Source organism: Pectinophora gossypiella, chromosome 21, assembly GCF_024362695.1.
Source record: "Pectinophora gossypiella chromosome 21, ilPecGoss1.1, whole genome shotgun sequence".
Lineage (NCBI taxonomy): Eukaryota > Metazoa > Arthropoda > Insecta > Lepidoptera > Gelechiidae > Pectinophora > Pectinophora gossypiella.
In genome coordinates, this window is record NC_065424.1 from 10,148,129 (window position 1) to 10,160,282 (window position 12,154).

Consider the following 12,154-nt stretch of genomic DNA (forward strand, 5'->3'; position numbering starts at 1 on the left):
AAGGGTGGACTTATCTCTAAGAGAGATCTCTTCCAGCCAACCCAGAGGTAGTATTAGAGTAACTGCGGAAGAATAAAAAGAGGTGCAATATATTAAATACATTATAATAATTATATCTACATATAAAACCGTTTAAAAAATATATAAGTATATATATGACTTTATTGCTGGCAACACAAGTGTAAAGTAAATAATATTTTTTGCATGGCAATATTGTACAGATAGCTGGCATTAAATAGTGACAAGTAACAATCTGGTGTTTTGCTGCTATTGGAACCAGAAACCTCGACCTCTCACCATCTACTACAGTCCACACACACCAAGAACCGAACACCATTCTTCTTCTATCGTGTGGGTTGTGAGGTGAATTACCAACCTCATCAACCCTGCTGTCAGGATAACTATTGAGCCGCCAAAGGCACCTGACATGACTCATATAACGACTACGTACTTACATCAGTAAGTAGTAACCGGGACCAACGGCTCAACGTGCCTTCCGAAGCACGGATCGTCTTACTTTCGGACAATCAGGTGATCAGCCTGTAATGTCCTAACCAAACTAGGGACCTCAAAGTAATTTTTGTGATATGTTCCGACCGGGAATCGAACCCAGGACCTCCGGATCGTGAGCCCAACGCTCTACCACTGGACCACGGAGGCCAGAGGACGAACACCATTGGGGTAGGCAGACCCCACGGAATTTGATTTACTACGATCTACGATCCTCACAAGTCCACTTTGCCTTTTTACAACTTCCTCCTTTTCCACACCGTAAAGAGTAAAAGCGCGATGTTTGATAAACAAGCAAACGAGTGATTATATTTAAAACTATTTTTAACATATACTGATAAGCATAGACAGTTAAAATATGCGGAAAAAGCGCATACGATTTAGGCCTCTAACAATGCTAAATGTATAACGTAACGAATAGAGACAACTATTTTTTATCATAACTTTCCATCAGTAAAATTGGGGTCACAGAAAATAACTACGAATGTGTTTATAGGCTAATATGAAACTTACAAAGCACATGCTGTTTTTAAATGATAATCAAATCAGCATTTTGCACGTGCGTTGAACTCTTTCTCTATGCAAAATCATATTTGCTTTACATTTCGGTTTTTAGTTCTACTTTCAAAAATATTATACTACAGATTAATGTGTTTGATTAAAAACATCTACAGAGCATTATGTTACATCAGATTTAAAATACGCGTTCCATATTCAAAGATCTGAAAAAAATTTTAGTTTTTGAAATTAGAGATAAAATTTTGTAAGGACGTCTGCCCGCTACGGCGTTCGAGCGTCGAATGCCAACATCGCGGGGACTACATGCGCAGGCGTCGATCTCAACGCACTTTCACTGCGCACTCGTGTGTGTGAGCTGCCGTAGTAGTAGGCGTGGCGTTTTTTTATTAATTTGGCCCACATTTGGGATTCTATTACGTCACCGTACGATGCACTTGCACCGATCGGGATGTAGGAAGTATGCGATGCGCCAATGTCAGTTACATTCAGTTGCATAAGTGGTTTTGTTTGGTGTTAATGACAATCGGTAATTGTATAATGTTGGGAATGTATTTAGTATTGCTTTTAATTATTTTTTTATTGTAATTTTGTGGAGATTGGTATGTTTATTGATAGTTCTGGTTTTGTAAATTGGGATTTTATTGGAGGAAAAGCTCTAATTAATACCAAATCTCGGTTTTAGGAGTAAAACTAGGTAGTCTAAGTAGGTTTTGATCTCGAAAGGTTTACCTGATCTTCGTTATAGTTAAAAATAAAAGTTGAAAATCTTTCTTTTCTTTATAAGCCTCATCCAATGTTTTTCTACTTTCTTTCGTGTTTATAGCTCTATGTAAAAGTTGAATGTATTGACAACATAGTAATGCACGTTCAGTTATAGATAAAAAAAAATAAAAAAAATGAAATGAAAGTAAACTAACAAATAGACTAAAGTAGCTTCTGTTTCAATAAACTTCGAAAAAATTAAGCTTTTTAGGTACTTTTTCGAAGTTTTTCTTTTGGGTGTATAATTAAAGCGTATATTATATTTGGTAATATTTATTAAAAACATTTGTATAGTTTAAAATTAGATTAAACATTTGTTTTCATTTGCTATGAAATATTGAATTGCTTACTTACTTCGCAAAGTATTCCATAGCAATTAGCAAATGAAAAATACATAAGCATAATCTTTTTGTAACATTTTTTATATCATTTTTAGAATATTGATTTAGGTACCTAAATATTTTTTTGTACTCTATACTGTCTATACATCACCTATTCTATATGTAGATCTATTTTCGTTGGATAACGACAAATTAAGAAGAAAACCATTAAAATTAGCTTTTTCTTTTCCTGCGATCAAAAAAAAAATCTATTTCAAGCTATTACATTTTCAAGGTCGGAGTATCGTACTATGAACCTATCTTGGTAGAGAGGAGCTATAAAAAAATCACACTGCACCGGGGTTACTGAACCTATTCTATGGAGCGTTACTTTTTGTATGGCGAGGTCGAAGAGAGTACTTTTATACATTTTATTTTTAAATTGAAATTTTGTCGCTTTAATTTTTAAGCTAAGTTTATTTTATGTAAAAAAAATTAGGCACATATAATTTGGGATAAATGAGACTTTAATTTAATTTAAATAAATGAAACAAATGAAAATTTCAAAATTATGGATTAATAAATTACCTATAAAAAGTTATAAAATAAATTTTAAATAAAATACTAAGACGGTGTAATAACATTTTTCATTATAAAATATAAAAATATTTTCGTAAATGCTTTTACCTTTATTTAAAATTATATTTATTAAACTACTTAGACAAAATCCTTTCCTTATAATTAAAAATATCATCGCATTATTCCTTTCATCCACGTGGACCAAATTTTCCCAAAACGAAAAAAAAACAAAAAGTTTTAAACGCTCGCGAGTCAAACTCCTGAGGGCTTTGACTTCCAACGAGAGAGAAATCATAGAACTAGAAAAAATACACTCGGCCCCGAGTTCATCGAACTCTAGACCCCAAACGCATGGCAATGCACTCCCGCGCACTGATGATAATGAGCTTTTTAGATTTCGTTTTTTTTGTAGGGAATATTGAGTCGGATGCAAAATACTTAGATTTATTTTTGTTTGTTGGACATGTTAAAGAGGCAGGAGGTAATCTGCAAATACTTTTAGGAATGTCTCGTTATGAACATATAATAATAGGCAGTGTTTTTGGCTTTTTTGGTATTGGTATGGTTCGGAATATAAATAGTGTTTTTATAATAAATCTACTTACTTAAGTAAAATGTTGATAGTTTTAAGGTCGTCTTACAACCTAGTTATCAGTCGAACGCACTCGAAACTTCTAGAGACAGTGTTGTGGCAATAATGCCTTGAAGTAGGAGGTAATGTCTATACTACTTCTAAAGCAATTCCCACAAATATCTTGCACCAGGTATTAAAATAAAAAATGATTTTGGATATTTTCCAAAGTACAGTAGGTACAGGTGCATTAGAGTTTACAAAGAATCAACATAAACTTGCATAAACTAGCCTTTACGATATCGTCTTTTATTTCAATTACTTCTTCTGCACGTTTATTATCCATGGTTGATTCTTTAAGGTTCTTAGATCGTATCGGCAGATGGTAAAGGTCAGACGTTAGATGCGGTCATCGTAGTATTACCGCAAGAAATCGAAAGCCACTCTAACGTAATGTACCGCAACGGATTGAGGAATCTTGTATGATGGGAGATGATGCAAATTTTACTTTGAATTTGTCAGATCTGGCTGTTATTGCTTATCTATGTTATCGCCTTAAGGTTAGAGTAAAAATCGATGGGTCGAATATCTCGAATGTCATGTTCGAAGTGTCTCTGGTCAGGGAATCATAAATTTATAACCCTCATGTTTGCTTCGCCGCAGTTGGGTCAAAATACAATCTGCGATTGGTGCAAGCGACATGTTGCTCATGAAAAGTCATCCTGATGAAAAATACATTTTTTATCACTTTTACGGTCTTTCTTGAAAACGAATATCGTTTTCCAGTCTTTTGGATGAATTTCATGTAGGCCACTTCAATTTAGCCTTAAAATGTAAAATAACCAATTTTCTATTGTAACGAAAATAAAAACAGAAAAGCCCAGACATGTCATTATTATATTTCAACCCGTACGAACTTAAAATTTTCAAGGTCAAACGGCGTATTTCGTAATCTTTTGTGTCTTACTGATTTCGATAAGTGAAGTAAGTACCACAGCATTTAACAGTTATCGATTGCCAAAGGCAGATGCAACAGCTGCTGTGCTTAAATCTACCGATTGACCGCAACCGGTCTTTTCATCAAAATCTTTTCCTCAAAACCGTGAATAGATTCAATTAACTGACATTTCGCACGTCCCACTTACCTAACATTCAACTTCAACTGTCAAAAAAATTATGACGTAATTTGTAGGACATTGGGTCTTTGGGTCCGTTATGTAAGCAGCGTTTTGGCGTTGCATAATCTGTGAAAGTATGTCGTGGTGTGCTTCCGCGGTGATGCAACGGCTCTCAGACTCTGACATAGTTTGCCGGACCGTGAATTTTTTAGTTCGTGCCTCCTCTGTTGCGAAATTAGACAGTCTGGTCTAGGAGCGGTAGATGTTGGTAAAATGGGACTACTGTAGTTGTTGTTAGTGGTTTTCTGATTTGAATGTTTTTGTTTCGGTACAATATCTTGCATGAGTAAATTCGTATTTGTTTACCTTCTAATCATTTCCATCATTACCGTTCCACTATTAAAACATAAAAACATGACAATATGATTCTGTTGCTTCCTTATTTCATATATGTTAAATACATATTTTTTTAAAACTGAGTTTGTCCTTTGCGTAATTTCTTCATTTAGTTCTTTGGCATTGAATATAAGCTCAGTTGCTAGTGAGTTCATAATAACTGATTTATTGAAGTTAGTTTACTTGATTCTATTCTCGAAGCCTGGGTAAAGGTGTCCACTGTTTTTACACGGCTCCGCCTAATTTCTTCGATAAGAATTAAAGTCCTGTAATATTATTTTGTGTAATTTGGAATATTTTGTATCGTTTTAAGTTTTTCCTTTTATTGTTCCAGATGGAGCCACTGAGAAGTCAGCGAGTGATAACTGTGCATTAACATTATCAAATATAGTGACACCTCTTTACGTACAGTAAGCTTAGTTAGCAAAATTACTTTGTGATTTTTACAGTTTACTTTTATAATATTAATAATACACGGATAGTTTAGTTGTTAAGATTGAATTTACGGAATCAGATTTGTAGAAAAGAGGATGCGACTGTTAGATGACCATTTGAAAAATGAATGAATTAATTTGAATGATGGTCATCGGAAAAATGTAAAGAATGTAAGATGGCATTTAAAGTAAATAAATCATTGATATTTCATGAAACATGATAATACGTACTTCATAAAAATGTGTTTAATTATAAAAGGAAAATGGGAAAAGGAAGGCAGTATGCGAAATCGCTACTGAAAGAATGGGACAGTGTCATTCTCTTTTCTACTCCCTTGTGATGACCTTTGAAATCTGATGAAGCGACTCCTGGCTGCAAAGAAGTGATCTCAAAAGACGCGGCTTGGTATCGCTATAGCTCACATTGTCACTGCCATTGTGTCTCGAAAATGTCCTTTAAATTAAGCATCATAAGGTCTAACTTTAAACTAAAAGGCTGCTGTAGATAAGACCTTTCATCGATCAATCATGAAAAATAACATGAATTCATTTTTAAATAAATTATATATGACATTTTGAATTTATCATACATTCAAATTCTCATCCTCTTTCAGTAAGTTATTTTTGTAAATGTTATAGAAAACGCTAGAACCATTCAATATTCATTAAACACATTGGCCAAATTGACTGATTCATATCAAAATACAGAAAAATAACTGAAATTAAACATTTTCAACATTTTTATTTCGTGTTCTTGTTAAGATAATTATTTTAGTTATTGTAAAATATAGCGTAACATATTAGTTCTTATTGTAATTATAATGTAAATTGGTTGTATATAATTTCGGATCAGTTATTAATCGAATGATTTAGAATTAAATAATTCTCTCTTTTTACTCTCTCATGTTTCCGAAATACTCTTTGAAGTCTGCAAAATAATTTTAAAATATCATCTTCAAATGTATTTCATAAATTGTCACTTCGAAATAACTTTCCGATATTTATATATATAACTTTATGACTTTACTATCAAATAATTCTTTGTTGAATGTTAATTATTTCTTTAATGGAGAATATGATTTATGTAAATAAAAAATACTTTAATTCTAACGCTAAGCGTAGTGTTACTGATATGGGTTACAATTAATAATTATTTTTGTTGATTTCTAAAATTTTTATTCCTAAACAAGTACCTTTATTAATTTTTGTTAGATATTTTTCTTGTCTACGTTATGTTAAGGTTTAGAAGGAGTTTTAAATTAAAAGATATGATAAAATCATTGTTTTTATTGTAACGGATGGAAAGTACAAGGAGTTATTTATGTTAAAAGTATGTTTAAATATTGATGTATGTTAAAAGCTACTTAATTGATATACGGAAGCTACAAGCACGGGTTAAGGCTGCTTAAAAAATAATTTTATTTTAAAAAGAAAGGTGCCAACCGTCACGCCACGAAGTGTTAAAGCCAAGTCCACATTGGGATTTTTTATTTTTAAGTACATTGTACCGCTAAATGTTAATAATCATTCTAAATAAATATGTTAAAATAACATAATGTGGATACCGCCTCATTCAAATGAAATAAATACTAAAATTGATTTATTTTACAATAAATATAAAAATAACTAATTAAGGGCTGGCAATTGTAAAACGGGTCAAGAAACATTATAGTTACCAGATGGAATCCTACACTGTAATAGAGAATAAGAAAATGACTTCTGCACAGCTTTACAAATGGTAAATATATTTACAACGATAAAAGTGTGTATATTTTACAAAAAAAATACATTTTACAAAACTTAAAGTGTTCTGAAAAATATTTTACGTTTGAACATGTAGAAGTCATAATATAGAGAAATAGTCGCTTGGATACTCCGTCCCATATTTACCTGCGTTTATAAAAGTGTATACTGTTATTTCTACTATTTATATATTTTTCACTACTTAAATATAAAATACAGAAAAATACATATTTTACTAAAAATATTCGTTTTGTCATTCATATTATTATCATAAGGTAAAAGAATATGTATACAATTTATATGATAATAAAGTACTATTTTGTATAAATGAACTGTTTAATAGGCCATTAGAAACATAGTTTCAAGATTCGAACTCCTTAGCATTTGTTTATTGTTGTTTTTTATTAAATTATATTTGTTTTTTTCTTTTCTACGTCGTCCAGATGGTGCTATGAGATCAAATCTTTCTCTTATTTCTGAGCCAAAGACTTACATGCGTATTTTGCGCCGTTTTATTAAAAAAAAACTAAGAAAGTTATCTAGTACACCGACTGTTAAAAATTTATGTAAAAAAAATATTAAAATTAAATGTTATAATTTACACTTCCGAAAAAAATATACAAAGCTGTATATTTAATTATTGTAGATTTTACTCAAACGTGTAAACAAACGAAAATTCAAGTCGGTTCTCAGATATGTTTCTCGTATTATTTTTCAACTTGGTAACATTATGTATATTTTTGCTTGAAAATCCTGTATATTTCATAATAACGCCTTGCAAACGTTTCTGACAATAATGTTAGTGCTAAGAGGTTAGGCATCCGATTATTCCGATGTTTTAGGTGCAATTAAATTTAATATATACCTATTTAATATAAAAAATCTTGTTTTTTATTACCATTTCCATTATTATTATATACATAATACCCTTCCAGCAAAGCTCCTAACCCTAACAAAGGAGTTACCATGAGAAGCAGTAGTCGCTGTGGCCAAATCGGCTAGGATATATATATTTATTTATTTTGTGTTTGTCATTACGAAGACAGCTATTTCTCAAGCATAATAGGTTTCCTTTTTTTGACGTGACTTGTTGTACTTAGATTGTATTAACTACATCTGAGGCATTATATGTTTGCCTCAGACGTAGTTAATACTGTCTGAGTCAAATCTACAATAAGTCATGTAAAAACACATAACGTACGTATATATTCCCGAAGGGGTAGGTGGAGGTATATACCGACTCCCCGCCAGCTATGTCAAAAATAAAAAAATAGGTAAGTACTTCAAAAAAGGGAAACTATCATCCCTCCAGACCCGTGGTACAACTGCAATGTCCAACTAAATAGGAATAACTTGATATTAACTCAAAATCACAAGCTGAATCATCCCCTTCAGTATTCGGCACGGTGTTACTAACACCCTGTATATAAATAGAGTCAGTATTAAAGATGTAAACTGCATGCTCCGTCGATGACTGTCGTGATTATTATAAAGCTGAACCTAGCGCAGTGCCAAAACTTACTCTAATCATACTCGTATCTGTAGGCCTGGGAGGAAATATCTAATTGCAATTCAAATTCAAATTATTTATTTCAGATTAATATCCATAATTATAAGTATAAGTACATCAGATTAGATTAGATAAATTAAAATTAAATTATATATAAAGTCAAATAAAATTAATATTATTAATAAAAATGAAATTAAACGAAATAAAATAAAATAAAAATGAGTCTACTATCTCCTACATAAACGATTCCGATGACTTGTCGTATATTCGCAGCACGTGGCAGTCACAATTTGGCCGGGCAAATGGGGAGCGCTGAGGGCTCTTCCTAGTACACAAGACAACAGGGGGTTAAAAAGGCCACATCGAAGCAATTCATCTAAAAAAGCAATTTTGCTATTTGACATTTGTTTGCAGTGCGCACTTACTTTCACATGCGCAAATGTCAAATTGCAATATTGCTTTTTTTAATGAATTGCTTCGATATGTAGCTTTTTTAGCCCCTCAAATCTGATGGTGTCTAGTTAGATGCAAACCTCGGCTCACAGCGTCACCTTAGAGGATTATATTTGACGGAATTAATCGACCTAATGGGCTGGTTTGATTCGTTATTTTCTTTCTTACTAGTAGCACGTACGCATAAAATATTTTCACGTACCTACACTATGTACGTAGTACGTACAGTCATGAGCAATATGATGTACCCACTTTAGAACCCTGTCGCACTATCATATTTGACATTTAATGAGACTTACGGTATAATTTGTCAAAAAACTTAATGTGACATGGTTGTATGGTTATATATTAGTACTCATGACCGTACATCCATCTAAACTTCAATTTATTCGAAGAAAACATCTCGAAGTATGCAAACTGAGTTGCTCCGCTGGAAAGTATGCTCTATAGCGGGGTACTTTAATTAAGTAGTTGTTTTATTTCATACTATAGCACGTACACATAAAATCTTTTTACGTACACTATGTACGTAGTAGTGCTATTTCCTATAAACACCATCTAATTTTATTTTAAGTTATATCTGTCATTTTCTTATCCGCCGAAAAGGAAAGGGACGGGTTATCGACAAGCATAAAATGTATGGAACACACGTCAATTTTAAGCACAAATCTAAAACAGCCGTCTAAAAAATGTATATTGGCCAGTAACCAGACATAATTTTTGACAGCACACGTCAAACGGTTTGCATACCAGCGAGATACCTTTTTGATGCGCCCGGGTTATTCATTTACTCATTCTTCCTAAAATTAAGAGCTGTCAATCATCCGTCCCTTTCCTTTTCGGCGGATAAGAAAATGACAGGTATAGCTTAAAGTAAAATTAGGAGGTGTCTGCAGGAATCGGGGCCAGTATGTACCTTAAACTATATCGTCTTCAACTGAATTGGAGGTGGTGGCCCCGCGACAGAGCGCGCTGAATGACGGAAATCACATTTTTTTGACTTGGTTTATTGTAGATTTGCCGCAGATGGCATTAACTTAATTAAAACACATAATAACGGGTTCTTACCGCGTTTAAATGGGAAATGAAATGAGTCTCATATCCCCATTTAAACGCGGGTTGGTGAGACTCCCAGAGAGTCTCATATCCCCATTTAAACGCGGTAAGAACCCGTTATTATGTGTTTTAATTATGATAATAACCGCGTAAACTTAAAACGATGGCATTAACTACTTGGCCGGACAAATGGGGAGCGCTGAAGGTTAGGCTCTCCCCCTGAGGTATGACTCTAAACAGCACTAAAAAGAGCAACAGAAACGGAACACCATTTCGTAGCAAGAATAGGAACTAGAAAAAAACGATCTGTTTCTATGTTCGTTTGGTCTAAACCCACCTTAACACAATCGCTACCCTTCTAAGTATATTGTGGTTGCACAGGGCCTCTAAAAGTCCAAAATGCTGGATATTCCTGGAAAAACTGATCTACAAGTTCTATTTGAAACCAGCAAGCCCAATCGACCAACTCCAACACACATTGGCCAAACAACTCGCCCAACAGTTGGTGAATCATCGCCCATCCACCTGACGATTGGCAGACGAAGATTGGCAGAGACATGGCACTCAAAATACCAGCATTGTCTCCCTGACCACCTTGACAGACATTTATTTATATCTTACAATCAATCTGCACTATTATACGCATAGAAACGTACCCACTAATACTATTTCGTGTGAGCAGGACAGAAAGATAGAGTTTAGTCTAGCGCGAAAGAGACAAAGAAATGTATTCTGACGCTGTAATTCACTTTACATACATACATAAACAGCCCATATACGTCCCACTGCTGGGCACAGGCCTCCCCTCAATCAATCGGAGGGGGTATGGAACATACTCCACCACGCTGCTCCAATGCGGGTTGGTGATATTAACGTGCCCTCCGAAGCACGGAATCATCTTACTTTTTCGGACAATCAGGTGATTCAAGCATGAAAAGTCCTTACCAAACAAAGGACAGTCTCACAAAGTGATTTCGACAATATCCCCATCGGGAATCGAACCCGGACCTCCAGATCGTGAGCCTAACGCTCTAACTACTAGACCACGGAGGCTGTTATTTATATTTATATGCGTCATTATTTTTCTTCATTATAATTATGTCACATTCTAAGACTGGGAACGGATAAAAAGATAGATCCTGTTCAGCTGCTTACCTTCCCAGATGTGTTGTAAATTAACGACGAGAAACTAGTATTTGTTTAACATAACGTTTTCTTAGGAATTACTGTAGTTTCAAAACTTCAATGGGGCCCACACATTGTATCACTAGCGGGCAAGCTAAGTTCAGCAGCGTATGCCGTCAGAAGGATCAACTCACAGATGTACCCACTGCTAGACTTGTCTACTTCAGCTACTTCCACGGCATAATGTCTTACGGTATTTTGCTGTGGGGTCGAGGTGCTGATGTAGAAACTATTTTCATCATTCAATGACTTTCCAGGCTACGTCCCTCAAAGACAATAATATATAGATAGCGCTGTACAGATTTTTCTTTGTTTACCCTTCTAATTTCATAGCAGACAGAATTTGTTTTTTGGTATAAATGATAACCATTTTTATTACACCCAGGCACAATTACATCTTGCACTAATTATTTTTCTGATTAAAAAGCAATATAGCAACATAATTATACAACATACATTTATGTGATCCAAATGCAGAGAGGCAAGCGTTCTACCAACTGGGCTACCACGACTTTATGGGTTTATTTTACCAGTCAGTACGACGACCTCCGTGGTCCAGTGGTTGAGCGTTGGGCTCGAGATCCGGAGGTCCCGGGTTCGAATCCCGGTGGGGACATATCACAAAAATCACTTTGTGATCCCTAGTTTGGTTAGGACATTACAGGCTGATCACCTGATTGTCCAAAAAAGTAAGATGATCCGTGCTTCGGAAGGCACGTTAAGCCGTTGGTCCCGGTTACTACTTAATGATTTAAGTAAGTAGTCGTTACATGAGCCATGTCAGGGGCCTTTGGCGGCTCAATAATAACCCTGACACCAGGGTTGATGAGGTTGGTAATGTACCTCTCAATCCACACGATAGAAGAAGAAGACCAGTCAGTATATAAATAATAATAATAATAATTTTATTGCCAAAAAAGTAGGTACAATTCTTTCCTTAAAATAGCTTAGTCTTGGACACAGTGACCCACAAATAAGAAATACAGTGCAATAATAAG

General features: G+C 34.2%; 1 protein-coding gene and 1 non-coding gene across 2 annotated transcripts in view; both read left to right on the forward strand.

Moving 5' to 3' along the window:
* LOC126376680 (CCAAT/enhancer-binding protein-like) overlaps window positions 1-7,805 on the forward strand; it is a 30,527-nt gene extending 22,722 nt beyond the window's left edge. Inside the window, exon 2 of the mRNA XM_050024230.1 lies at window positions 5,110-7,805. The gene's annotated coding sequence lies outside the window, so the exon portion shown is untranslated. The remainder of the gene's footprint in view (window positions 1-5,109) is intronic.
* A 3,895-nt stretch (window positions 7,806-11,700) lies between these two features.
* On the forward strand, window positions 11,701-11,772 carry Trnas-cga (transfer RNA serine (anticodon CGA)). The gene has a single exon. It is a non-coding gene; the product is annotated as a tRNA-Ser (tRNA).
* Window positions 11,773-12,154: the final 382 nt, after the last annotated feature.